This window comes from Ambystoma mexicanum, chromosome 13 (genome assembly GCF_040938575.1).
Source record: "Ambystoma mexicanum isolate Mex_15411 chromosome 13, UKY_AmexF1_1, whole genome shotgun sequence".
NCBI classification, from domain to species: domain Eukaryota; kingdom Metazoa; phylum Chordata; class Amphibia; order Caudata; family Ambystomatidae; genus Ambystoma; species Ambystoma mexicanum.
Window position 1 is genome coordinate 292131749 of NC_090938.1, and position 25931 is coordinate 292157679.

A 25931-nucleotide genomic window follows, 5' to 3' on the forward strand; every position below is an offset into this window, starting at 1 on the left:
AGAAGGATCTCAGGTTTGGTATAAGCATTGAGATATCACATCTCTGCTATCGGAAGGGTCTCAGGATTGGAATGGGAAGGAGTTGGATATTCCCATCTCATGTTATAAGAAGGGTCTCAGGTTTGGTATTAGAAGCATTGAGATATCACATCTCATGCTATAGGAAGGGTCTCAGGATTGGAATGGGAAGGACTTGGATATCACATCTCATGCTATAGGGAGGGTCTCAAGTTTGATATTAGAAGCTTTGAGATATCACATCTCATGATATCGGAAGGGTCTCAGGATTGGAATGGGAAGGAGTTGGATATCACATCTCATGATAAAGGAAGGGTCTAAGGTTTGGAAGGGGAAGGATTTGGATATCACATCTCATGTTATATTACGGGTCTCAGGTTTGGTATTAGAAGCATTGAGATATCAAGTCTCATAGTATAGGAAGGGTCTCAGAATTGGAATGGGAAGGAGTTGGATATCACATCTTAAGCTATAGGAAGGGTCTCAGGATTGGAATGGGAAGGACTTGGATATCACATCTCATGCTATAGGAAGGCTCTCAGGTTTGGAAGGGGAAAGAGTTGGATATCACATTTCATGTTAGAGGTAGGATCTCAGGTTTGGTATTAGAGGCATTGAGATATCACATCTCATGCTACCAGAAGGGTCTCAGGAATGGAATGGGAAGGAGTTGGATATCACATCTCATGCTAAAGGGAGGGTCTCAGGTTTGGAAGGGGAAGGATTTGGATATCACATCTAATGTTATAGGAAGGATCTCAGGTTTGGTATTAGAAGCATTGAGATATCACATCTCATGCTATCGGAAGGATCTCAGGTTTGGTATTAGAAGCATTGAGATATCACATCTCATGCTATCAGAAGAGTCTCAGGATTGGAATAGGAAGGAGTTGGATATCACATCTCATGCTAAAGGGAGGGTCTCAGGTTTGGAAGGGGAAGGATTTGGATATCACATCTCATGTTATCGGAAGGATCTCACGTTTGGTATTAGAAGTATTGAGATATCATATCTCATGCTATAGGAAGGGTCTCAGGATTGGAATGGGAAGGAGTTGGATATCACATCTCATGCTATAGGGAGGGTCTCAGGATTGGAATGGGAAGGACTTAGATATCACATATCATGCTATAGGGAGGGTCTCAGTTTTGATATTAGAAGCATTGAGATATCACATCTCATGCTATCGGAAGTGTCTCAGGATTGGAATAGGAAGGAGCTGGATATCACATCTCATGCTAAAGGAAGGGTCTCAGGTTTGGAAAGGGAAGGATTTGGATATCACATCTCATGTTATAGGAAGGGTCTCAGGTTTGGTATAAGCATTGAGAAATCACATCTCTGCTATCGGAAGAGTCTCAGGATTGGAATGGGAAGGAGTTGAATATCCCATCTCATGTTATAGGACGGGTCTCAGGTTTGTTATTAGAATCATTGAGATATCATATTGCATGCTGTAGGAAGGGTCTAAGGGTTGGAATGTGAAGGACTTGGATATCACATCTCATGCTATAGATAGGCTCTTAGGTTTGGAAAGGGAAGGAGTTGGATATCACATTTCATGTTAGAGGAAGGATCTCAGGTTTGGTATTAGAAGCATAGAGATATCACATCTCATGCTATAGGAAGGGTCTCAGGATTGGAATGGGAAGCAGTTGGATATCACATCTCATGCTATAGGAAGTGTCTCAGGATTGGAATGGGAAGGACTTGGGTATCACATCTCATGCTATAGGGAGGGTCTCAAGTTTGATATTAGAAGCATTGAGATATCACATCTCATGCTATAGGAAGGGTCTCAGGATTGGAATGGGAAGGAGTTGGATATCACATCTCATGCTATAGGAAGGGTCTCAGGTTTGGTATAAGCAGTGAGATATCACATCTCATGCTATAGGAAGTGTCTCAGGATTGGAATGGGAAGGAGTTGGATATCACATCTCATGTTATAGGAAGGATCTCAGGTTTGGTATAAGCATTGAGATATCACATCTCTGCTATCGGAAGGGTCTCAGGATTGTAATGGGAAGGAGTTGGATATTCCCATCTCATGTTATAGGGAGGGTCTCAAGTTTGATATTAGAAGCATTGAGATATCACATTTCATGATATCGGAAGGGTCTCAAGATTGGAATGGGAAGGAGTTGGCTATCACATCTCATGATAAAGGAAGGGTCTAAGGTTTGGAAGGGGAAGGATTTGGATATCACATCTCATGTTATAGGACGGGTCTCAGGTTTGGTATTAGAAGCATTGAGATATCAAGTCTCATGGTATAGGAAGGGTCTCAGAATTGGAATGGGAAGGAGTTGGATATCACATCTCAAGCTATAGGAAGGGATTCAGGATTAGAATGGGAAGGAGTTTGATATCACATCTCATGCCATAGTATGGGTCTCAGGTTTGGTAGAAGCATTGGGATATCAGATCTCATGCTATCGGAAGGGTATCGGGATTGGATTTGGAAGGAGTTGGATATCCCATCTCATGCTATAGGAAGGGTCTCAGGTTGGAATGGGAAGGAGTTGGATATCACATCTCATGTTATAGGAAGGGTCTCAGGATTGGAATGGGAAGGACTTGGATATCACATCTCATGCTATAGGAAGGCTCTCAGGTTTGCAAGGGGAAAGAGTTGGATATCACATTTCATGTTAGAGGTAGGATCTCAGGTTTGGTATTAGAAGTATTGAGATATCACATCTCATGCTATCAGAAGGATCTCAGGTTTGGTATAGAAGCATTGAGATATCATATCTTATGCTATCAGAAGAGTCTCAGGATTGGAATGGGAAGGAGTTGGATATCACATCTCATGCTAACGGGAGGGTCTCAGGTTTGGAAGATAAGGATTTGGATATCACATCTCATGTTATAGGAAGGATCTCAGGTTTGGTATTAGAAGTATTGAGATATCACATCTCATGCTATCGGAAGGATCTCAGGTTTGGTATAGAAGCATTGAGATATCATATCTTATGCTATCAGAAGGGTCTCAGGATTGGAATGGGAAGGAGTTGGATATCACATCTCATGCTAAAGGGAGGGTCTCAGGTTTGGAAGGGGAAGGATTTGGATATCACATCTCATGTTATAGGATGGATCTCAGGTTTGGTATTAGAAGTATTGAGATATCACATCTCATGTTATCGGAAGGATCTCAGGTCTGGTATTAGAAGTATTGAGATATCACCTCTCATGCTATAGGAAGGGTCTCAGGATTGGAATGGGAAGGAGTTGGATATCACATCTCATGCTAAAGGAAGGGTCTCAGGTTTGGTAGAAGCATTGAGATATCACATCTCATGCTATAGGAAGGGTCTCAGGATTGGAATGGGAAGGACTTAGATATCACATATCATGCTATAGGGAGGGTCTCAGTTTTGATATTAGAAGCATTGAGATATCACATCTCATGCTATCGGAAGTGTCTCAGGATTGGAATGGGAAGGAGCTGCATATCACATCTCATGCTAAAGGAAGGGTCTCAGGTTTGGAACGGGAAGGAGTTGGATATCATATCTCATGTTATAGGAAGGGTCTCAGGTTTGGTATAAACATTGAGATATCATATCTCTGCTATCGGAAGTGTCTCAGGATTGGAATGGGAAGGAGTTGGATATCCCATCTCATGTTATAGGACGGGTCTCAGGTTTTTTATTAGAATCATTGAGATATCATATTACATGCTGTAGGAAGGGTCTAAGGATTGGAATGGGAAGGACTTGGATATCACATCTCATGCTATAGATAGGCTCTCAGGTTTGGAAAGTGAAGGAGTTGGATATCACATTTCATGTTAGAGGAAGGATCTCAGGTTTGGTATTAGAGGCATTGAGATATCACATCTCAGGCAATAGGAAGGGTCTCAGGATTGGAATGGGAAGGAGTTGGATATCACATCTCATGCAATAGGAAGGGTCTCAGGTTTGGTATAAGCATTGAGATATCACATCTCATGCTATAGGAAGGGTCCAGGATTGGAATGGAAGGAGTTGGATATCACATCTCATGTTATAGGAAGGATCTCAGGTTTGGTATTAGAAGCATTGAGACATCACATCTCATGCTATAGGAAGGGTCTCAGGATTGGAATGGGAAGGAGTTGGATATCACATTTCATGCTATAGGAAGGGTCTCAGGATTGGAATGGGAAGGAGTTGAATATGACATCTCATGCCGTAGGAAGGGTCTCAGGTTTGGTATAAACATTGAGATATCACATCTCTGCTATCAAAAGGGTCTCAGGATTGGAATGGGAAGGAGTTGGATATCCCATCTCATGTTATAGGAAGAGTCTCAGGTTTGGTATTAGAAGCATTGAGATATCACATCTCATGCTATAGGAAGTGTCTCAGGATTGGAATGGGAAGGACTTGGATATCACATCTCATGCTATAGGTAGGGTCTCAAGTTTGATATTAGAAGCATTGAGATATCACATCTCATGCTATAGGAAGGGTCTGAGGATTGGAATGGGAAGGAGTTGGATATCACATCTCATGCTATGGGAAGGGTCTCAGGTTTGGTATAAGCAGTGAGATATCACATCTCATGCTATAGGAAGTGTCTCAGGATTGGAATGGGAAGGAGTTGGATATCACATCTCATGTTATAGGAAGGATCTCAGGTTTGGTATAAGCATTGAGATATCACATCTCTGCTATCGGAAGGGTCTCAAGATTGGAATGGGAAGGAGTTGGATATTCCCATCTCATGTTATAGGAAGGGTCTCAGGTTTGGTATTAGAAGCATTGAGATATCACATCTCATGCTATAGGAAGGGTCTCAGGATTGGAATGGGAAGGACTTGGATATCACATCTCATGCTATAGGGAGGGTCTCAAGTTTGATATTAGAAGCTTTGAGATATCACATCTCATGATATCGGAAGGGTCTCAGGATTGGAATGGGAAGGAGTTGGATATCACATCTCATGATAAAGCAAGGGTCTAAGGTTTGGAAGGGGAAGGATTTGGATATCACATCTCATGTTATATTACGGGTCTCAGGTTTGGTATTAGAAGCATTGAGATATCAAGTCTCATAGTATAGGAAGGGTCTCAGAATTGGAATGGGAAGGAGTTGGATATCACATCTCAAGCTATAGGAAGGGTCTCAGGATTGGAATGGGAAGGACTTGGATATCACATCTCATGCTATAGGAAGGCTCTCAGGGTTGGAAGGGGAAAGAGTTGGATATCACATTTCATGTTAGAGGTAGGATCTCAGGTTTGGTATTAGAGGCATTGAGATATCACATCTCATGCTATCAGAAGGGTCTCAGGAATGGAATGGGAAGGAGTTGGATATCACATCTCATGCTAAAGGGAGGGTCTCAGGTTTGGAAGGGGAAGGATTTGGATATCACATCTCATGTTATAGGAAGGATCTCAGGTTTGGTATTAGAAGCATTGAGATATCACATCTCATGCTATCGGAAGGATCTCAGGTTTGGTATTAGAAGCATTGAGATATCACATCTCATGCTATCAGAAGAGTCTCAGGATTGGAATAGGAAGGAGTTGGATATCACATCTCATGCTAAAGGGAGGGTCTCAGGTTTGGAAGGGGAAGGATTTGGATATCACATCTCATGTTATCGGAAGGATCTCACGTTTGGTATTAGAAGTATTGAGATATCATATCTCATGCTATAGGAAGGGTCTCAGGATTGGAATGGGAAGGAGTTGGATATCACATCTCATGCTATAGGGAGGGTCTCAGGATTGGAATGGGAAGGACTTAGATATCACATATCATGCTATAGGGAGGGTCTCAGTTTTGATATTAGAAGCATTGAGATATCACATCTCATGCTATCGGAAGTGTCTCAGGATTGGAATGGGAAGGAGCTGGATATCACATCTCATGCTAAAGGAAGGGTCTCAGGTTTGGAACGGGAAGGATTTGGATATCACATCTCATGTTATAGGAAGGGTCTTAGGTTTGGTATAAGCATTGAGATATCACATCTCTGCTATCGGAAGAGTCTCAGGATTGGAATGGGAAGGAGTTGGATATCCCATCTCATGTTATAGGACGGGTCTCAGGTTTGTTATTAGAATCATTGAGATATCATATTGCATGCTGTAGGAAGGGTTTAAGGGTTGGAATGTGAAGGACTTGGATATCACATCTCATGCTATAGATAGGCTCTTAGGTTTGGAAAGGGAAGGAGTTGGATATCACATTTCATGTTAGAGGAAGGATCTCAGGTTTGGTATTAGAAGCATAGAGATATCACATCTCATGCTATAGGAAGGGTCTCAGGATTGGAATGGGAAGCAGTTGGATATCACATCTCATGCTATAGGAAGGGTCTCAGGTTTGGTATAAGCATTGAGATATCACATCTCATGCTATAGGAAGGGTCTCAGGATTGGAATGGGAAGGACTTGGATATCACATCTCATGCTATAGGGAGGGTCTCAAGTTTGATATTAGAAGCTTTGAGATATCACATCTCATGATATCGGAAGGGTCTCAGGATTGGAATGGGAAGGAGTTGGATATCACATCTCATGATAAAGGAAGGGTCTAAGGTTTGGAAGGGGAAGGATTTGGATATCACATCTCATGTTATATTACGGGTCTCAGGTTTGGTATTAGAAGCATTGAGATATCAAGTCTCATAGTATAGGAAGGGTCTCAGAATTGGAATGGGAAGGAGTTGGATATCACATCTCAAGCTATAGGAAGGGTCTCAGGATTGGAATGGGAAGGACTTGGATATCACATCTCATGCTATAGGAAGGCTCTCAGGTTTGGAAGGGGAAAGAGTTGGATATCACATTTCATGTTAGAGGTAGGATCTCAGGTTTGGTATTAGAGGCATTGAGATATCACATCTCATGCTATCAGAAGGGTCTCAGGAATGGAATGGGAAGGAGTTGGATATCACATCTCATGCTAAAGGGAGGGTCTCAGGTTTGGAAGGGGAAGGATTTGGATATCACATATCATGCTATAGGAAGGATCTCAGGTTTGGTATTAGAAGCATTGAGATATCACATCTCATGCTATCGGAAGGATCTCAGGTTTGGTATTAGAAGCATTGAGATATCACATCTCATGCTATCAGAAGAGTCTCAGGATTGGAATAGGAAGGAGTTGGATATCACATCTCATGCTAAAGGGAGGGTCTCAGGTTTGGAAGGGGAAGGATTTGGATATCACATCTCATGTTATCGGAAGGATCTCACGTTTGGTATTAGAAGTATTGAGATATCATATCTCATGCTATAGGAAGGGTCTCAGGATTGGAATGGGAAGGAGTTGGATATCACATCTCATGCTATAGGGAGGGTCTCAGGATTGGAATGGGAAGGACTTAGATATCACATATCATGCTATAGGGAGGGTCTCAGTTTTGATATTAGAAGCATTGAGATATCACATCTCATGCTATCGGAAGTGTCTCAGGATTGGAATGGGAAGGAGCTGGATATCACATCTCATGCTAAAGGAAGGGTCTCAGGTTTGGAACGGGAAGGATTTGGATATCACATCTCATGTTATAGGAAGGGTCTCAGGTTTGGTATAAGCATTGAGATATCACATCTCTGCTATCGGAAGAGTCTCAGGATTGGAATGGGAAGGAGTTGGATATCCCATCTCATGTTATAGGACGGGTCTCAGGTTTGTTATTAGAATCATTGAGATATCATATTGCATGCTGTAGGAAGGGTCTAAGGGTTGGAATGTGAAGGACTTGGATATCACATCTCATGCTATAGATAGGCTCTTAGGTTTGGAAAGGGAAGGAGTTGGATATCACATTTCATGTTAGAGGAAGGATCTCAGGTTTGGTATTAGAAGCATAGAGATATCACATCTCATGCTATAGGAAGGGTCTCAGGATTGGAATGGGAAGCAGTTGGATATCACATCTCATGCTATAGGAAGGGTCTCAGGTTTGGTATAAGCATTGAGATATCACATCTCATGCTATAGGAAGGGTCTCAGGATTGGAATGGGAAGGACTTGGATATCACATCTCATGCTATAGGGAGGGTCTCAAGTTTGATATTAGAAGCTTTGAGATATCACATCTCATGATATCGGAAGGGTCTCAGGATTGGAATGGGAAGGAGTTGGATATCACATCTCATGATAAAGGAAGGGTCTAAGGTTTGGAAGGGGAAGGATTTGGATATCACATCTCATGTTATATTACGGGTCTCAGGTTTGGTATTAGAAGCATTGAGATATCAAGTCTCATAGTATAGGAAGGGTCTCAGAATTGGAATGGGAAGGAGTTGGATATCACATCTCAAGCTATAGGAAGGGTCTCAGGATTGGAATGGGAAGGACTTGGATATCACATCTCATGCTATAGGAAGGCTCTCAGGTTTGGAAGGGGAAAGAGTTGGATATCACATTTCATGTTAGAGGTAGGATCTCAGGTTTGGTATTAGAGGCATTGAGATATCACATCTCATGCTATCAGAAGGGTCTCAGGAATGGAATGGGAAGGAGTTGGATATCACATCTCATGCTAAAGGGAGGGTCTCAGGTTTGGAAGGGGAAGGATTTGGATATCACATCTCATGTTATAGGAAGGATCTCAGGTTTGGTATTAGAAGCATTGAGATATCACATCTCATGCTATCGGAAGGATCTCAGGTTTGGTATTAGAAGCATTGAGATATCACATCTCATGCTATCAGAAGAGTCTCAGGATTGGAATAGGAAGGAGTTGGATATCACATCTCATGCTAAAGGGAGGGTCTCAGGTTTGGAAGGGGAAGGATTTGGATATCACATCTCATGTTATCGGAAGGATCTCACGTTTGGTATTAGAAGTATTGAGATATCATATCTCATGCTATAGGAAGGGTCTCAGGATTGGAATGGGAAGGAGTTGGATATCACATCTCATGCTATAGGGAGGGTCTCAGGATTGGAATGGGAAGGACTTAGAAATCACATATCATGCTATAGGGAGGGTCTCAGTTTTGATATTAGAAGCATTGAGATATCACATCTCATGCTATCGGAAGTGTCTCAGGATTGGAATGGGAAGGAGCTGGATATCACATCTCATGCTAAAGGAAGGGTCTCAGGTTTGGAACGGGAAGGATTTGGATATCACATCTCATGTTATAGGAAGGGTCTCAGGTTTGGTATAAGCATTGAGATATCACATCTCTGCTATCGGAAGAGTCTCAGGATTGGAATGGGAAGGAGTTGAATATCCCATCTCATGTTATAGGACGGGTCTCAGGTTTGTTATTAGAATCATTGAGATATCATATTGCATGCTGTAGGAAGGGTCTAAGGGTTGGAATGTGAAGGACTTGGATATCACATCTCATGCTATAGATAGGCTCTTAGGTTTGGAAAGGGAAGGAGTTGGATATCACATTTCATGTTAGAGGAAGGATCTCAGGTTTGGTATTAGAAGCATAGAGATATCACATCTCATGCTATAGGAAGGGTCTCAGGATTGGAATGGGAAGCAGTTGGATATCACATCTCATGCTATAGGAAGTGTCTCAGGATTGGAATGGGAAGGACTTGGGTATCACATCTCATGCTATAGGGAGGGTCTCAAGTTTGATATTAGAAGCATTGAGATATCACATCTCATGCTATAGGAAGGGTCTCAGGATTGGAATGGGAAGGAGTTGGATATCACATCTCATGCTATAGGAAGGGTCTCAGGTTTGGTATAAGCAGTGAGATATCACATCTCATGCTATAGGAAGTGTCTCAGGATTGGAATGGGAAGGAGTTGGATATCACATCTCATGTTATAGGAAGGATCTCAGGTTTGTTATAAGCATTGAGATATCACATCTCTGCTATCGGAAGGGTCTCAGGATTGGAATGGGAAGGAGTTGGATATTCCCATCTCATGTTATAGGGAGGGTCTCAAGTTTGATATTAGAAGCATTGAGATATCACATTTCATGATATCGGAAGGGTCTCAAGATTGGAATGGGAAGGAGTTGGCTATCACATCTCATGATAAAGGAAGGGTCTAAGGTTTGGAAGGGGAAGCATTTGGATATCACATCTCATGTTATAGGACGGGTCTCAGGTTTGGTATTAGAAGCATTGAGATATCAAGTCTCATGGTATAGGAAGGGTCTCAGAATTGGAATGGGAAGGAGTTTGATATCACATCTCATGCCATAGTATGGGTCTCAGGTTTGGTAGAAGCATTGGGATATCAGATCTCATGCTATCGGAAGGGTATCGGGATTGGATTTGGAAGGAGTTGGATATCCCATCTCATGCTATAGGAAGGGTCTCAGGTTGGAATGGGAAGGAGTTGGGTATCACATCTCATGTTATAGGAAGGGTCTCAGGATTGGAATGGGAAGGACTTGGATATCACATCTCATGCTATAGGAAGGCTCTCAGGTTTGCAAGGGGAAAGAGTTGGATATCACATTTCATGTTAGAGGTAGGATCTCAGGTTTGGTATTAGAAGTATTGAGATATCACATCTCATGCTATCAGAAGGATCTCAGGTTTGGTATAGAAGCATTGAGATATCATATCTTATGCTATCAGAAGAGTCTCAGGATTGGAATGGGAAGGAGTTGGATATCACATCTCATGCTAAACGGAGGGTCTCAGGTTTGGAAGATAAGGATTTGGATATCACATCTCATGTTATAGGAAGGATCTCAGGTTTGGTATTAGAAGTATTGAGATATCACATCTCATGCTATCGGAAGGCTCTCAGGTTTGGTATAGAAGCATTGAGATATCATATCTTATGCTATCAGAAGGGTCTCAGGATTGGAATGGGAAGGAGTTGGATATCACATCTCATGCTAAAGGGCGGGTCTCAGGTTTGGAAGGGGAAGGATTTGGATATCACATCTCATGTTATAGGATGGATCTCAGGTTTGGTATTAGAAGTATTGAGATATCACATCTCATGTTATCGGAAGGATCTCAGGTTTGGTATTAGAAGTATTGAGATATCACCTCTCATGCTATAGGAAGGGTCTCAGGATTGGAATGGGAAGGAGTTGGATATCACATCTCATGCTAAAGGAAGGGTCTCAGGTTTGGTAGAAGCATTGAGATATCACATCTCATGCTATAGGAAGGGTCTCAGGATTGGAATGGGAAGGACTTAGATATCACATATCATGCTATAGGGAGGGTCTCAGTTTTGATATTAGAAGCATTGAGATATCACATCTCATGCTATCGGAAGTGTCTCAGGATTGGAATGGGAAGGAGCTGGATATCACATCTCATGCTAAAGGAAGGGTCTCAGGTTTGGAACGGGAAGGAGTTGGATATCACATCTCATGTTATAGGAAGGGTCTCAGGTTTGGTATAAACATTGAGATATCACATCTCTGCTATCGGAAGTGTCTCAGGATTGGAATGGGAAGGAGTTGGATATCCCATCTCATGTTATAGGACGGGTCTCAGGTTTTTTATTAGAATCATTGAGATCTCATATTGCATGCTGTAGGAAGGGTCTAAGGATTGGAATGGGAAGGACTTGGATATCACATCTCATGCTATAGATAGGCTCTCAGGTTTGGAAAGTGAAGGAGTTGGATATCACATTTCATGTTAGAGGAAGGATCTCAGGTTTGGTATTAGAGGCATTGAGATATCACATCTCAGGCTATAGGAAGGGTCTCAGGATTGGAATGGGAAGGAGTTGGATATCACATCTCATGCTATAGGAAGGGTCTCAGGTTTGGTATAAGCATTGAGATATCACATCTCATGCTATAGGAAGGGTCCAGGATTGGAATGGAAGGAGTTGGATATCACATCTCATGTTATAGGAAGGATCTCAGGTTTGGTATTAGAAGCATTGAGACATCACATCTCATGCTATAGGAAGGGTCTCAGGATTGGGAAGGAGTTGGATATCACATCTCATGCTATAGGAAGGGTCTCAGGATTGGAATGGGAAGGAGTTGAATATGACATCTCATGCCGTAGGAAGGGTCTCAGGTTTGGTATAAACATTGAGATATCACATCTCTGCTATCAAAAGGGTCTCAGGATTGGAATGGGAAGGAGTTGGATATCCCATCTCATGTTATAGGAAGAGTCTCAGGTTTGGTATTAGAAGCATTGAGATATCACATCTCATGCTATAGGAAGTGTCTCAGGATTGGAATGGGAAGGACTTGGATATCACATCTCATGCTATAGGTAGGGTCTCAAGTTTGATATTAGAAGCATTGAGATATCACATCTCATGCTATAGGAAGGGTCTGAGGATTGGAATGGGAAGGAGTTGGATATCACATCTCATGCTATGGGAAGGGTCTCAGGTTTGGTATAAGCAGTGAGATATCACATCTCATGCTATAGGAAGTGTCTCAGGATTGGAATGGGAAGGAGTTGGATATCACATCTCATGTTATAGGAAGGATCTCAGGTTTGGTATAAGCATTGAGATATCACATCTCTGCTATCGGAAGGGTCTCAGGATTGGAATGGGAAGGAGTTGGATATTCCCATCTCATGTTATAGGAAGGGTCTCAGGTTTGGTATTAGAAGCATTGAGATATCACATCTCATGCTATAGGAAGGGTCTCAGGATTGGAATGGGAAGGACTTGGATATCACATCTCATGCTATAGGGAGGGTCTCAAGTTTGATATTAGAAGCTTTGAGATATCACATCTCATGATATCGGAAGGGTCTCAGGATTGGAATGGGAAGGAGTTGGATATCACATCTCATGATAAAGGAAGGGTCTAAGGTTTGGAAGGGGAAGGATTTGGATATCACATCTCATGTTATATTACGGGTCTCAGGTTTGGTATTAGAAGCATTGAGATATCACATCTCATGCTATAGGAAGGGTCTCAGGATTGGAATGGGAAGGACTTGGATATCACATCTCATGTTATCGGAAGGATCTCACGTTTGGTATTAGAAGTATTGAGATATCATATCTCATGCTATAGGAAGGGTCTCAGGATTGGAATGGGAAGAAGTTGGATATCACATCTCATGCTATAGGGAGGGTCTCAGGATTGGAATGGGAAGGACTTAGATATCACATATCATGCTATAGGGAGGGTCTCAGTTTTGATATTAGAAGCATTGAGATATCACATCTCATGCTATCGGAAGTGTCTCAGGATTGGAATGGGAAGGAGCTGGATATCACATCTCATGCTAAAGGAAGGGTCTCAGGTTTGGAACGGGAAGGATTTGGATATCACATCTCATGTTATAGGAAGGGTCTCAGGTTTGGTATAAGCATTGAGATATCACATCTCTGCTATCGGAAGAGTCTCAGGATTGGAATGGGAAGGAGTTGGATATCCCATCTCTCATGTTATAGGACGGGTCTCAGGTTTGTTATTAGAATCATTGAGATATCATATTGCATGCTGTAGGAAGGGTCTAAGGGTTGGAATGTGAAGGACTTGGATATCACATCTCATGCTATAGGTAGGCTCTTAGGTTTGGAAAGGGAAGGAGTTGGATATCACATTTCATGTTAGAGGAAGGATCTCAGGTTTGGTATTAGAAGCATAGAGATATCACATCTCATGCTATAGGAAGGGTCTCAGGATTGGAATGGGAAGCAGTTGGATATCACATCTCATGCTATAGGAAGGGTCTCAGGTTTGGTATAAGCATTGAGATATCACATCTCATGCTATAGGAAGGGTCTCAGGATTGGAATGGGAAGGACTTGGATATCACATCTCATGCTATAGGGAGGGTCTCAAGTTTGATATTAGAAGCTTTGAGATATCACATCTCATGATATCGGAAGGGTCTCAGGATTGGAATGGGAAGGAGTTGGATATCACATCTCATGATAAAGGAAGGGTCTAAGGTTTGGAAGGGGAAGGATTTGGATATCACATCTCATGTTATATTACGGGTCTCAGGTTTGGTATTAGAAGCATTGAGATATCAAGTCTCATAGTATAGGAAGGGTCTCAGAATTGGAATGGGAAGGAGTTGGATATCACATCTCAAGCTATAGGAAGGGTCTCAGGATTGGAATGGGAAGGACTTGGATATCACATCTCATGCTATAGGAAGGCTCTCAGGTTTGGAAGGGGAAAGAGTTGGATATCACATTTCATGTTAGAGGTAGGATCTCAGGTTTGGTATTAGAGGCATTGAGATATCACATCTCATGCTATCAGAAGGGTCTCAGGAATGGAATGGGAAGGAGTTGGATATCACATCTCATGCTAAAGGGAGGGTCTCAGGTTTGGAAGGGGAAGGATTTGGATATCACATCTCATGTTATAGGAAGGATCTCAGGTTTGGTATTAGAAGCATTGAGATATCACATCTCATGCTATCGGAAGGATCTCAGGTTTGGTATTAGAAGCATTGAGATATCACATCTCATGCTATCAGAAGAGTCTCAGGATTGGAATAGGAAGGAGTTGGATATCACATCTCATGCTAAAGGGAGGGTCTCAGGTTTGGAAGGGGAAGGATTTGGATATCACATCTCATGTTATCGGAAGGATCTCACGTTTGGTATTAGAAGTATTGAGATATCATATCTCATGCTATAGGAAGGGTCTCAGGATTGGAATGAGAAGGAGTTGGATATCACATCTCATGCTATAGGGAGGGTCTCAGGATTGGAATGGGAAGGACTTAGATATCACATATCATGCTATAGGGAGGGTCTCAGTTTTGATATTAGAAGCATTGAGATATCACATCTCATGCTATCGGAAGTGTCTCAGGATTGGAATGGGAAGGAGCTGGATATCACATCTCATGCTAAAGGAAGGGTCTCAGGTTTGGAACGGGAAGGATTTGGATATCACATCTCATGTTATAGGAAGGGTCTCAGGTTTGGTATAAGCATTGAGATATCACATCTCTGCTATCGGAAGTGTCTCAGGATTGGAATGAGAAGGAGTTGGATATCCCATCTCATGTTATAGGACGGGTCTCAGGTTTGTTATTAGAATCATTGAGATATCATATTGCATGCTGTAGGAAGGGTCTAAGGGTTGGAATGTGAAGGACTTGGATATCACATCTCATGCTATAGATAGGCTCTTAGGTTTGGAAAGGGAAGGAGTTGGATATCACATTTCATGTTAGAGGAAGGATCTCAGGTTTGGTATTAGAAGCATTGAGATATCACATCTCATGCTATAGGAAGGGTCTCAGGATTGGAATGTGAAGGATTTGGATATCACATCTCATGCTAAAGGAAGGGTCTCAGGTTTGGTAGAAGTATTGAGATATCACGTCTCTGCTATCGGAAGGGTCTCAGGATTGGATTGGGAAGGAGTTGGATATCCCTTCTCATGCTATAGGAAGGGTCTCAGGATTTGAATGGCAAGGAGTTGGATATCACATCTCATGCCATAGGAAGGGTCTCAGGTTTGGTATAAGCATTGAGATATCACATCTCTGCTATCGGATGGGTCTCAGGATTGGATTGGGAAGGAGTTGGATATCCCTTCTCATGCTATAGGAAGTGTCTCAGGTTGGAATGGGAAGGAGTTGGATATCACATCTCATGTTATAGGAAGGGTCTCAGGATTGGAATGGGAAGGATTTGGATATCACATCTCTTGCTATAGGAAGGGTCTCAGGATTGGAATGGGTAGGAGTTGGATATTACTTTCTTGCTATAGGAAGGGTCTCATGTTTGGAATGGGAAGGAGTTGGATATCACATATGCTATAGTTAGTGTCTCAGGTTTGGAACGGGAAGGAGTTGGATATCACATCTCATGTTATAGGAAGGGTCTCAGGTTTGGTATAAGCATTGAGATATCACATCTCTGCTATCGGAAGCGGCTCAGGATTGGAATGGGAAGGAGTTGGATATCCCATCTCATGTTATAGGAAGAGTCTCTGGTTTGGTATTAGAATCATTGAGATATCACATCGCATGCTGTAGGAAGGGTCTAAGGATTGGAATGGGATGGACTTGGATATCACATCTCATGCTATAGGTAGGCTCTCAGGTTTGGTATAAGCATTGAGATATCACATCTCATGCTATAGGAAGGGTCTCAGGATTGGAATGGGAAGGAATTGGATATCACATCTCATGCTATAGGAAGGGTCTCAGATTTGGTATAAGCATTGAGATATCACATCTCATGCTAAAGGAAGGGTCTCAGGATTGGAATGGGAAGGAGTTGTATATCACATCTCAGGCCATAGGAAGGTTCTCAGGTTTGGTATAAGCATTGAGATATCACATCTCTGCTATCGGAAAGGTCTCAGGATTGGAATGGGAAGGAGTTGGATATCCCATCTCATGTTATAGGAAGGGTCTCAGGTTTGGTATTAGAAGCATAGAGATATCACATCTCATGCTATAGGAAGGGTCTCAGGATTGGAATGGGAAGGACTTGGATGTCACATCTCATGCTATAGGGAGGGTCTCAAGTTTGATATTAGAAGCATTGAGATAACAAATCTCATGATATCGGAAGGGTCTCAGGATTGGAATGGGAAGGAGTTGGATATCACATCTCATGATAAAGGAAGGGTCTAAGGTTTGGAAGGGGAAGGATTTGGATATCACATCTCATGTTATAGGACGGGTCTCAGGTTTGGTATTAGAAGCATTGAGATATCAAGTCTCATGATATCGGAAGGGTCTCAGAATTGGAATGGGAAGGAGTTGGATATCACACCTCAAGCTATAGGAAGGGTCTCAGGATTGGAATGGGAAGGAGTTTGATATCACATCTCATGCCATAGTATGGGTCTCAGGTTTGGTAGAAGCATTGGGATATCACATCTCATGCTATCGGAAGGGTATCAGTATTGGATTTGGAAGAAGTTGGATATCCCATCTCATGCTATAGGAAGGGTCTCAGGTTGGAATGGGAAGGAGTTGGATATCACATTTCATGTTATAGGAAGGGTCTCAGGATTGGAATGGGAAGGACTTGGATATCATATCTCATGCTATAGGACGGGTCTCAGGTTTGTTATTAGAATCATTGAGATATCATATTGCATGCTGTAGGAAGGGTCTAAGGATTGGAATGGGAAGGACCTGGATATCACATCTCATGCTATAGATAGGCTCTTAGGTTTGGAAAGGGAAGGAGTTGGATATCACATTTCATGTTAGAGGAAGGATCTCAGGTTTGGTATTAGAAGCATTGAGATATCACATCTCATGCTATAGGAAGGGTCTCAGGATTGGAATGGGAAGTAGTTGGATATCACATCTCATGCTATAGGAAGGGTCTCAGGTTTGGTATAAGCATTGAGATATCACATCTCATGCTATAGGACGGGTCTCAGGATTGGAATGGAAGGAGTTGGATATCACATCTCATGTTATAGGAAGGATCTCAGGTTTGGTATTAGAAGCATTGTGACATCACATCTCATGCTATAGGAAGGGTCTCAGGGTTGGAATGGGAAGGAGTTGGATATCACAACTCATCCAATAGGAAGGGTCTCAGGTTTGGAATGGGAAGGAATTGGATATCACATCTCATGTTATAGGAAGGATCTCAGGTTTGGTATTAGAAGCATTGAGATATCACATCTCATGCTATAGGAAGGGTCTCAGGATTGGAATGTGAAGGATTTGGATATCACATCTCATGCTAAAGGAAGGGTCTCAGGTTTGGTAGAAGCATTGAGATATCACGTCTCTGCTATCGGAAGGGTCTCAGGATTGGATTGGGAAGGAGTTGGATATCCCTTCTCATGCTATAGGAAGGGTCTCAGGATTTGAATGGCAAGGATTGGATATCACATCTCATGCCATAGGAAGGGTCTCAGGTTTGGTATAAGCATTGAGATATCACATCTCTGCTATCGGAAGGGTCTCAGGATTGGAATGGGAAGGAGTTGGATATTCCCATCTCATGTTATAGGAAGGGTCTCAGGTTTGGTATTAGAAGCATTGAGATATCACATCTCATGCTATAGGAAGGGTCTCAGGATTGGAATAGGAAGGACTTGGATATCACATCTCATGCTATAGGGAGGGTCTCAAGTTTGATATTAGAAGCTTTGAGATATCACATCTCATGATATCGGAAGGGTCTCAGGATTGGAATGGGAAGGAGTTGGATATCACATCTCATGATAAAGGAAGGGTCTAAGTTTTGGAAGGGGAAGGATTTGGATATCACATCTCATGTTATATTACGGGTCTCAGGTTTGGTATTAGAAGCATTGAGATATCAAGTCTCAGAGTATAGGAAGGGTCTCAGAATTGGAATGGGAAGGAGTTGGATATCACATCTCAAGCTATAGGAAGGGTCTCAGGATTGGAATGGGAAGGACTTGGATATCACATCTCATGCTATAGGAAGGCTCTCAGGTTTGGAAGGGGAAAGAGTTGGATATCACATTTCATGTTAGAGGTAGGATCTCAGGTTTGGTATTAGAGGCATTGAGATATCACATCTCATGCTATCAGAAGGGTCTCAGGAATGGAATGGGAAGGAGTTGGATATCACATCTCATGCTAAAGAGAGGGTCTCAGGTTTGGAAGGGGAAGGATTTGGATATCACATCTCATGTTATAGGAAGGATCTCAGGTTTGGTATTAGAAGCATTGAGATATCACATCTCATGCTATCGGAAGGATCTCAGGTTTGGTATTAGAAGCATTGAGATATCACATCTCATGCTATCAGAAGGGTCTCAGGATTGGAATGGGAAGGATTTGGATATCACATCTCATGTTATCGGAAGGATCTCACGTTTGGTATTAGAACTATTGAGATATCATATCTCATGCTATAGGAAGGGTCTCAGGATTGGAATGGGAAGGACTTGGATATCACATCTCATGCTATAGGTAGGGTGTCAAGTTTGATATTAGAAGCATTGAGATATCCCATCTCATGCTATAGGAAGGGTCTGAGGATTGGAATGGGAAGGAGTTGGATATCACATCTCATGCTATGGGAAGGGTCTCAGGTTTGGTATAAGCAGTGAGATATCACATCTCATGCTATAGGAAGTGTCTCAGGATTGGAATGGGAAGGAGTTGGATATCACATCTCATGTTATAGGAAGGATCTCAGGTTTGGTAAAAGCATTGAGATATCACATCTCATGCTATAGGAAGGGTCTCAGGTTGGAAGGGGAAGGAGTTGGATATCACATTTCATGTTATAGGAAGGGTCTCAGGATTGGAATGGGAAGGAGTTGGATATCACATCTCATGCTATAGGAAGTGTCTCAGGATTGGAATGGGTAGGACTTGGATATCACATCTCATGCTATAGGTAGGGTCTCAAGTTTGATATTAGAAGCATTGAGATATCACATCTCATGCTATAGGAAGGGTCTGAGGATTGGAATGGGAAGGAGTTGGATATCACATCTCATGCTATGGGAAGGGTCTCAGGTTTGGTATAAGCAGTGAGATATCACATCTCATGCTATAGGAAGTGTCTCAGGATTGGAATGGGAAGGAGTTGGATATCACATCTCATGTTATAGGAAGGATCTCAGGTTTGGTATAAGCATTGAGATATCACATCTCATGCTATAGGAAGGGTCTCAGGTTGGAATGGGAAGGAGTTGGATATCACATTTCATGTTATAGGAAGGGTCTCAGGATTGGAATGGGAAGGACTTGGATATCATATCTCATGCTATAGGACGGGTCTCAGGTTTGTTATTAGAATCATTGAGATATCATATTGCATGCTGTAGGAAGGGTCTAAGGATTGGAATGGGAAGGACCTGGATATCACATCTCATGCTATAGATAGGCTCTTAGGTTTGGAAAGGGAAGGAGTTGGATATCACATTTCATGTTAGAGGAAGGATCTCAGGTTTGGTATTAGAGGCATTCAGATATCACATCTCAGGCTATAGGAAGGGTCTCAGGATTGGAATGGGAAGGAGTTGGATATCACATCTCATGCTATAGGAAGGGTCTTGAGATATCACATCTCATGCTATAGGAAGGGTCTCAGGATTGGAATGGAAGGAGTTGGATATCACATCTCATGTTATAGGAAGGATCTCAAGTTTGGTATTAGAAGCATTGAGACATCACATCTCATGCTATAGGAAGGGTCTCAGGATTGGAATGGGAAGGAGTTGGATATCACATCTCATGCTATAGGAAGGGTCTCAGGATTGGAATGGGAAGGAGTTGTATATGACATCTCATGCCGTAGGGAGGGTCTCAGGTTTGGTATAAACATTGAGATATCACATCTCTGCTATCGAAAGGGTCTCAGGATTGGAATGGAAAGGAGTTGGATATCCCATCTCATGTTATAGGAAGAGTCTCAGGTTTGGTATTAGAAGCATTGAGATATCACATCTCATGCTATAGGAAGTGTCTCAGGATTGGAATGGGAAGGACTTGGGTATCACATCTCATGCTATAGGGAGGGTCTCAAGTTTGATATTAGAAGCATTGAGATATCACATCTCATGCTATAGGAAGGGTCTCAGGATTGGAATGGGAAGGAGTTGGATATCACATCTCATGCTATAGGAAGGGTCTCAGGTTTGGTATAAGCAGTGAGATATCACATCTCATGCTATAGGAAGTGTCTCAGGATTGGAATGGGAAGGAGTTGGATATCACATCTCATGTTATAGGAAGGATCTCAGGTTTGGTATAAGCATTGAGATATCACATCTCTGCTATCGGAAGGGTCTCAGGATTGGAATGGGAAGGAGTTGGATATTCCCATCTCATGTTATAGGGAGGGTCTCAAGTTTGATATTAGAAGCATTGAGATATCACATTTCATGATATCGGAAGGGTCTCAAGATTGGAATGGGAAGGAGTTGGCTATCACATCTCATGATAAAGGAAGGGTCTAAGGTTTGGAAGGGGAAGGATTTGGATATCACATCTCATGTTATAGGACGGGTCTCAGGTTTGGTATTAGAAGCATTGAGATATCAAGTCTCATGGTATAGGAAGGGTCTCAGAATTGGAATGGGAAGGAGTTGGATATCACATCTCAAGCTATAGGAAGGGTCTCAGGATTAGAATGGGAAGGAGTTTGATATCACATCCCATGCCATAGTATGGGTCTCAGGTTTGGTAGAAGCATTGGGATATCAGATCTCATGCTATCGGAAGGGTATCGGGATTGGATTTGGAAGGAGTTGGATATCCCATCTCATGCTATAGGAAGGGTCTCAGGTTGGAATGGGAAGGAGTTGGATATCACATCTCATGTTATAGAAAGGGTCTCAGGATTGGAATGGGAAGGACTTGGATATCACATCTCATGCTATAGGAAGGCTCTCAGGTTTGCAAGGGGAAAGAGTTGGATATCACATTTCATGTTAGAGGTAGGATCTCAGGTTTGGTATTAGAAGTATTGAGATATCACATCTCATGCTATCAGAAGGATCTCAGGTTTGGTATAGAAGCATTGAGATATCATATCTTATGCTATCAGAAGAGTCTCAGGATTGGAATGGGAAGGAGTTGGATATCACATCTCATGCTAAAGGGAGGGTCTCAGGTTTGGAAGATAAGGATTTGGATATCACATCTCATGTTATAGGAAGGATCTCAGGTTTGGTATTAGAAGTATTGAGATGTCACATCTCATGCTATCGGAAGGATCTCAGGTTTGGTATAGAAGCATTGAGATATCATATCTTATGCTATCAGAAGGGTCTCAGGATTGGAATGGGAAGGAGTTGGATATCACATCTCATGCTAAAGGGAGGGTCTCAGGTTTGGAAGGGGAAGGATTTGGATATCACATCTCATGTTATAGGATGGATCTCAGGTTTGGTATTAGAAGTATTGAGATATCACATCTTATGTTATCGGAAGGATCTCAGGTTTGATATTAGAAGTATTGAGATATCACCTCTCATGCTAAAGGAAGGGTCTCAGGTTTGGTAGAAGCATTGAGATATCACATCTCATGCTATAGGAAGGGTCTCAGGATTGGAATGGGAAGGACTTAGATATCACATATCATGCTATAGGGAGGGTCTCAGTTTTGATATTAGAAGCATTGAGATATCACATCTCATGCTATCGGAAGTGTCTCAGGATTGGAATGGGAAGGAGCTGGATATCACATCTCATGCTAAAGGAAGGGTCTCAGGTTTGGAACGGGAAGGAGTTGGATATCACATCTCATGTTATAGGAAGGGTCTCAGGTTTGGTATAAACATTGAGATATCACATCTCTGCTATCGGAAGTGTCTCAGGATTGGAATGGGAAGGAGTTGGATATCCCATCTCATGTTATAGGACGGGTCTCAGGTTTTTTATTAGAATCATTGAGATATCATATTGCATGCTGTAGGAAGGGTCTAAGGATTGGAATGGGAAGGACTTGGATATCACATCTCATGCTATAGATAGGCTCTCAGGTTTGGAAAGTGAAGGAGTTGGATATCACATTTCATGTTAGAGGAAGGATCTCAGGTTTGGTATTAGAGGCATTGAGATACCACATCTCAGGCTATAGGAAGGGTCTCAGGATTGGAATGGGAAGGAGTTGGATATCACATCTCATGCTATAGGAAGGGTCTCAGGTTTGGTATAAGCATTGAGATATCACATCTCATGCTATAGGAAGGGTCCAGGATTGGAATGGAAGGAGTTGGATATCGCATCTCATGTTATAGGAAGGATCTCAGGTTTGGTATTAGAAGCATTGAGACATCACATCTCATGCTATAGGAAGGGTCTCAGGATTGGAATGGGAAGGAGTTGGATATCACATCTTATGCTATAGGAAGGGTCTCAGGATTGGAATGGGAAGGAGTTGAATATGACATCTCATGCCGTAGGAAGGGTCTCAGGTTTGGTATAAACATTGAGATATCACATCTCTGCTATCAAAAGGGTCTCAGGATTGGAATGGGAATGAGTTGGATATCCCATCTCATGTTATAGGAAGAGTCTCAGGTTTGGTATTAGAAGCATTGAGATATCACATCTCATGCTATAGGAAGTGTCTCAGGATTGGAATGGGAAGGACTTGGATATCACATCTCATGCTATAGGTAGGGTCTCAAGTTTGATATTAGAAGCATTGAGATATCACATCTCATGCTATAGGAAGGGTCTGAGGATTGGAATGGGAAGGAGTTGGATATCACATCTCATGCTATGGGAAGGGTCTCAGGTTTGGTATAAGCAGTGAGATATCACATCTCATGCTATAGGAAGTGTCTCAGGATTGGAATGGGAAGGAGTTGGATATCACATCTCATGTTATAGGAAGGATCTCAGGTTTGGTATAAGCATTGAGATATCACATCTCTGCTATCGGAAGGGTCTCAGGATTGGAATGGGAAGGAGTTGGATATTCCCATCTCATGTTATAGGAAGGGTCTCAGGTTTGGTATTAGAAGCATTGAGATATCACATCTCATGCTATAGGAAGGGTCTCAGGATTGGAATGGGAAGGACTTGGATATCACATCTCATGCTATAGGGAGGGTCTCAAGTTTGATATTAGAAGCTTTGAGATATCACATCTCATGATATCGGAAGGGTCTCAGGATTGGAATGGGAAGGAGTTGGATATCACATCTCATGATAAAGGAAGGGTCTAAGGTTTGGAAGGGGAAGGATTTGGATATCACATCTCATGTTATATTACGGGTCTCAGGTTTGGTATTAGAAGCATTGAGATATCAAGTCTCATAGTATAGGAAGGGTCTCAGAATTGGAATGGGAAGGAGTTGGATATCACATCTCAAGCTATAGGAAGGGTCTCAGGATTGGAATGGGAAGGACTTGGATATCACATCTCATGCTATAGGAAGGCTCTCAGGTTTGGAAGGGGAAAGAGTTGGATATCACATTTCATGTTAGAGGTAGGATCTCAGGTTTGGTATTAGAGGCATTGAGATATCACATCTCATGCTATCAGAAGGGTCTCAGGAATGGAATGGGAAGGAGTTGGATATCACATCTCATGCTAAAGGGAGGGTCTCAGGTTTGGAAGGGGAAGGATTTGGATATCACATCTCATGTTATAGGAAGGATCTCAGGTTTGGTATTAGAAGCATTGAGATATCACATCTCATGCTATCGGAAGGATCTCAGGTTTGGTATTAGAAGCATTGAGATATCACATCTCATGCTATCAGAAGAGTCTCAGGATTGGAATAGGAAGGAGTTGGATATCACATCTAATGCTAAAGGGAGGGTCTCAGGTTTGGAAGGGGAAGGATTTGGATATCACATCTCATGTTATCGGAAGGATCTCACGTTTGGTATTAGAAGTATTGAGATATCATATCTCATGCTATAGGAAGGGTCTCAGGATTGGAATGGGAAGGAGTTGGATATCACATCCCATGCTATAGGGAGGGTCTCAGGATTGGAATGGGAAGGACTTAGATATCACATATCATGCTATAGGGAGGGTCTCAGTTTTGATATTAGAAGCATTGAGATATGACATCTCATGCTATCGGAAGTGTCTCAGGATTGGAATGGGAAGGAGCTGGATATCACATCTCATGCTAAAGGAAGGGTCTCAGGTTTGGAACGGGAAGGATTTGGATATCACATCTCATGTTATAGGAAGGGTCTCAGGTTTGGTATAAGCATTGAGATATCACATCTCTGCTATCGGAAGAGTCTCAGGATTGGAATGGGAAGGAGTTGGATATCCCATCTCATGTTATAGGACGGGTCTCAGGTTTGTTATTAGAATCATTGAGATATCATATTGCATGCTGTAGGAAGGGTCTAAGGGTTGGAATGTGAAGGACTTGGATATCACATCTCATGCTATAGATAGGCTCTTAGGTTTGGAAAGGGAAGGAGTTGGATATCACATTTCATGTTAGAGGAAGGATCTCAGGTTTGGTATTAGAAGCATAGAGATATCACATCTCATGCTATAGGAAGGGTCTCAGGATTGGAATGGGAAGCAGTTGGATATCACATCTCATGCTATAGGAAGTGTCTCAGGATTGGAATGGGAAGGACTTGGGTATCACATCTCATGCTATAGGGAGGGTCTCAAGTTTGATATTAGAAGCATTGAGATATCACATTTCATGATATCGGAAGGGTCTCAAGATTGGAATGGGAAGGAGTTGGCTATCACATCTCATGATAAAGGAAGGGTCTAAGGTTTGGAAGGGGAAGGATTTGGATATCACATCTCATGTTATAGGACGGGTCTCAGGTTTGGTATTAGAAGCATTGAGATATCAAGTCTCATGGTATAGGAAGGGTCTCAGAATTGGAATGGGAAGGAGTTGGATATCACATCTCAAGCTATAGGAAGGGTCTCAGGATTAGAATGGGAAGGAGTTTGATATCACATCTCATGCCATAGTATGGGTCTCAGGTTTGGTAGAAGCATTGGGATATCAGATCTCATGCTATCGGAAGGGTATCGGGATTGGATTTGGAAGGAGTTGGATATCCCATCTCATGCTATAGGAAGGGTCTCAGGTTGGAACGGGAAGGAGTTGGATATCACATCTCATGTTATAGGAAGGGTCTCAGGATTGGAATGGGAAGGACTTGGATATCACATCTCATGCTATAGGAAGGCTCTCAGGTTTGCAAGGGGAAAGAGTTGGATATCACATTTCATGTTAGAGGTAGGATCTCAGGTTTGGTATTAGAAGTATTGAGATATCACATCTCATGCTATCAGAAGGATCTCAGGTTTGGTATAGAAGCATTGAGATATCATATCTTATGCTATCAGAAGAGTCTCAGGATTGGAATGGGAAGGAGTTGGATATCACATCTCATGCTAAAGGGAGGGTCTCAGGTTTGGAAGATAAGGATTTGGATATCACATTTCATGTTATAGGAAGGATCTCAGGTTTGGTATTAGAAGTATTGAGATATCACATCTCATGCTATCGGAAGGATCTCAGGTTTGGTATAGAAGCATTGAGATATCATATCTTATGCTATCAGAAGGGTCTCAGGATTGGAATGGGAAGGAGTTGGATATCACATCTCATGCTAAAGGGAGGGTCTCAGGTTTGGAAGGGGAAGGATTTGGATATCACAT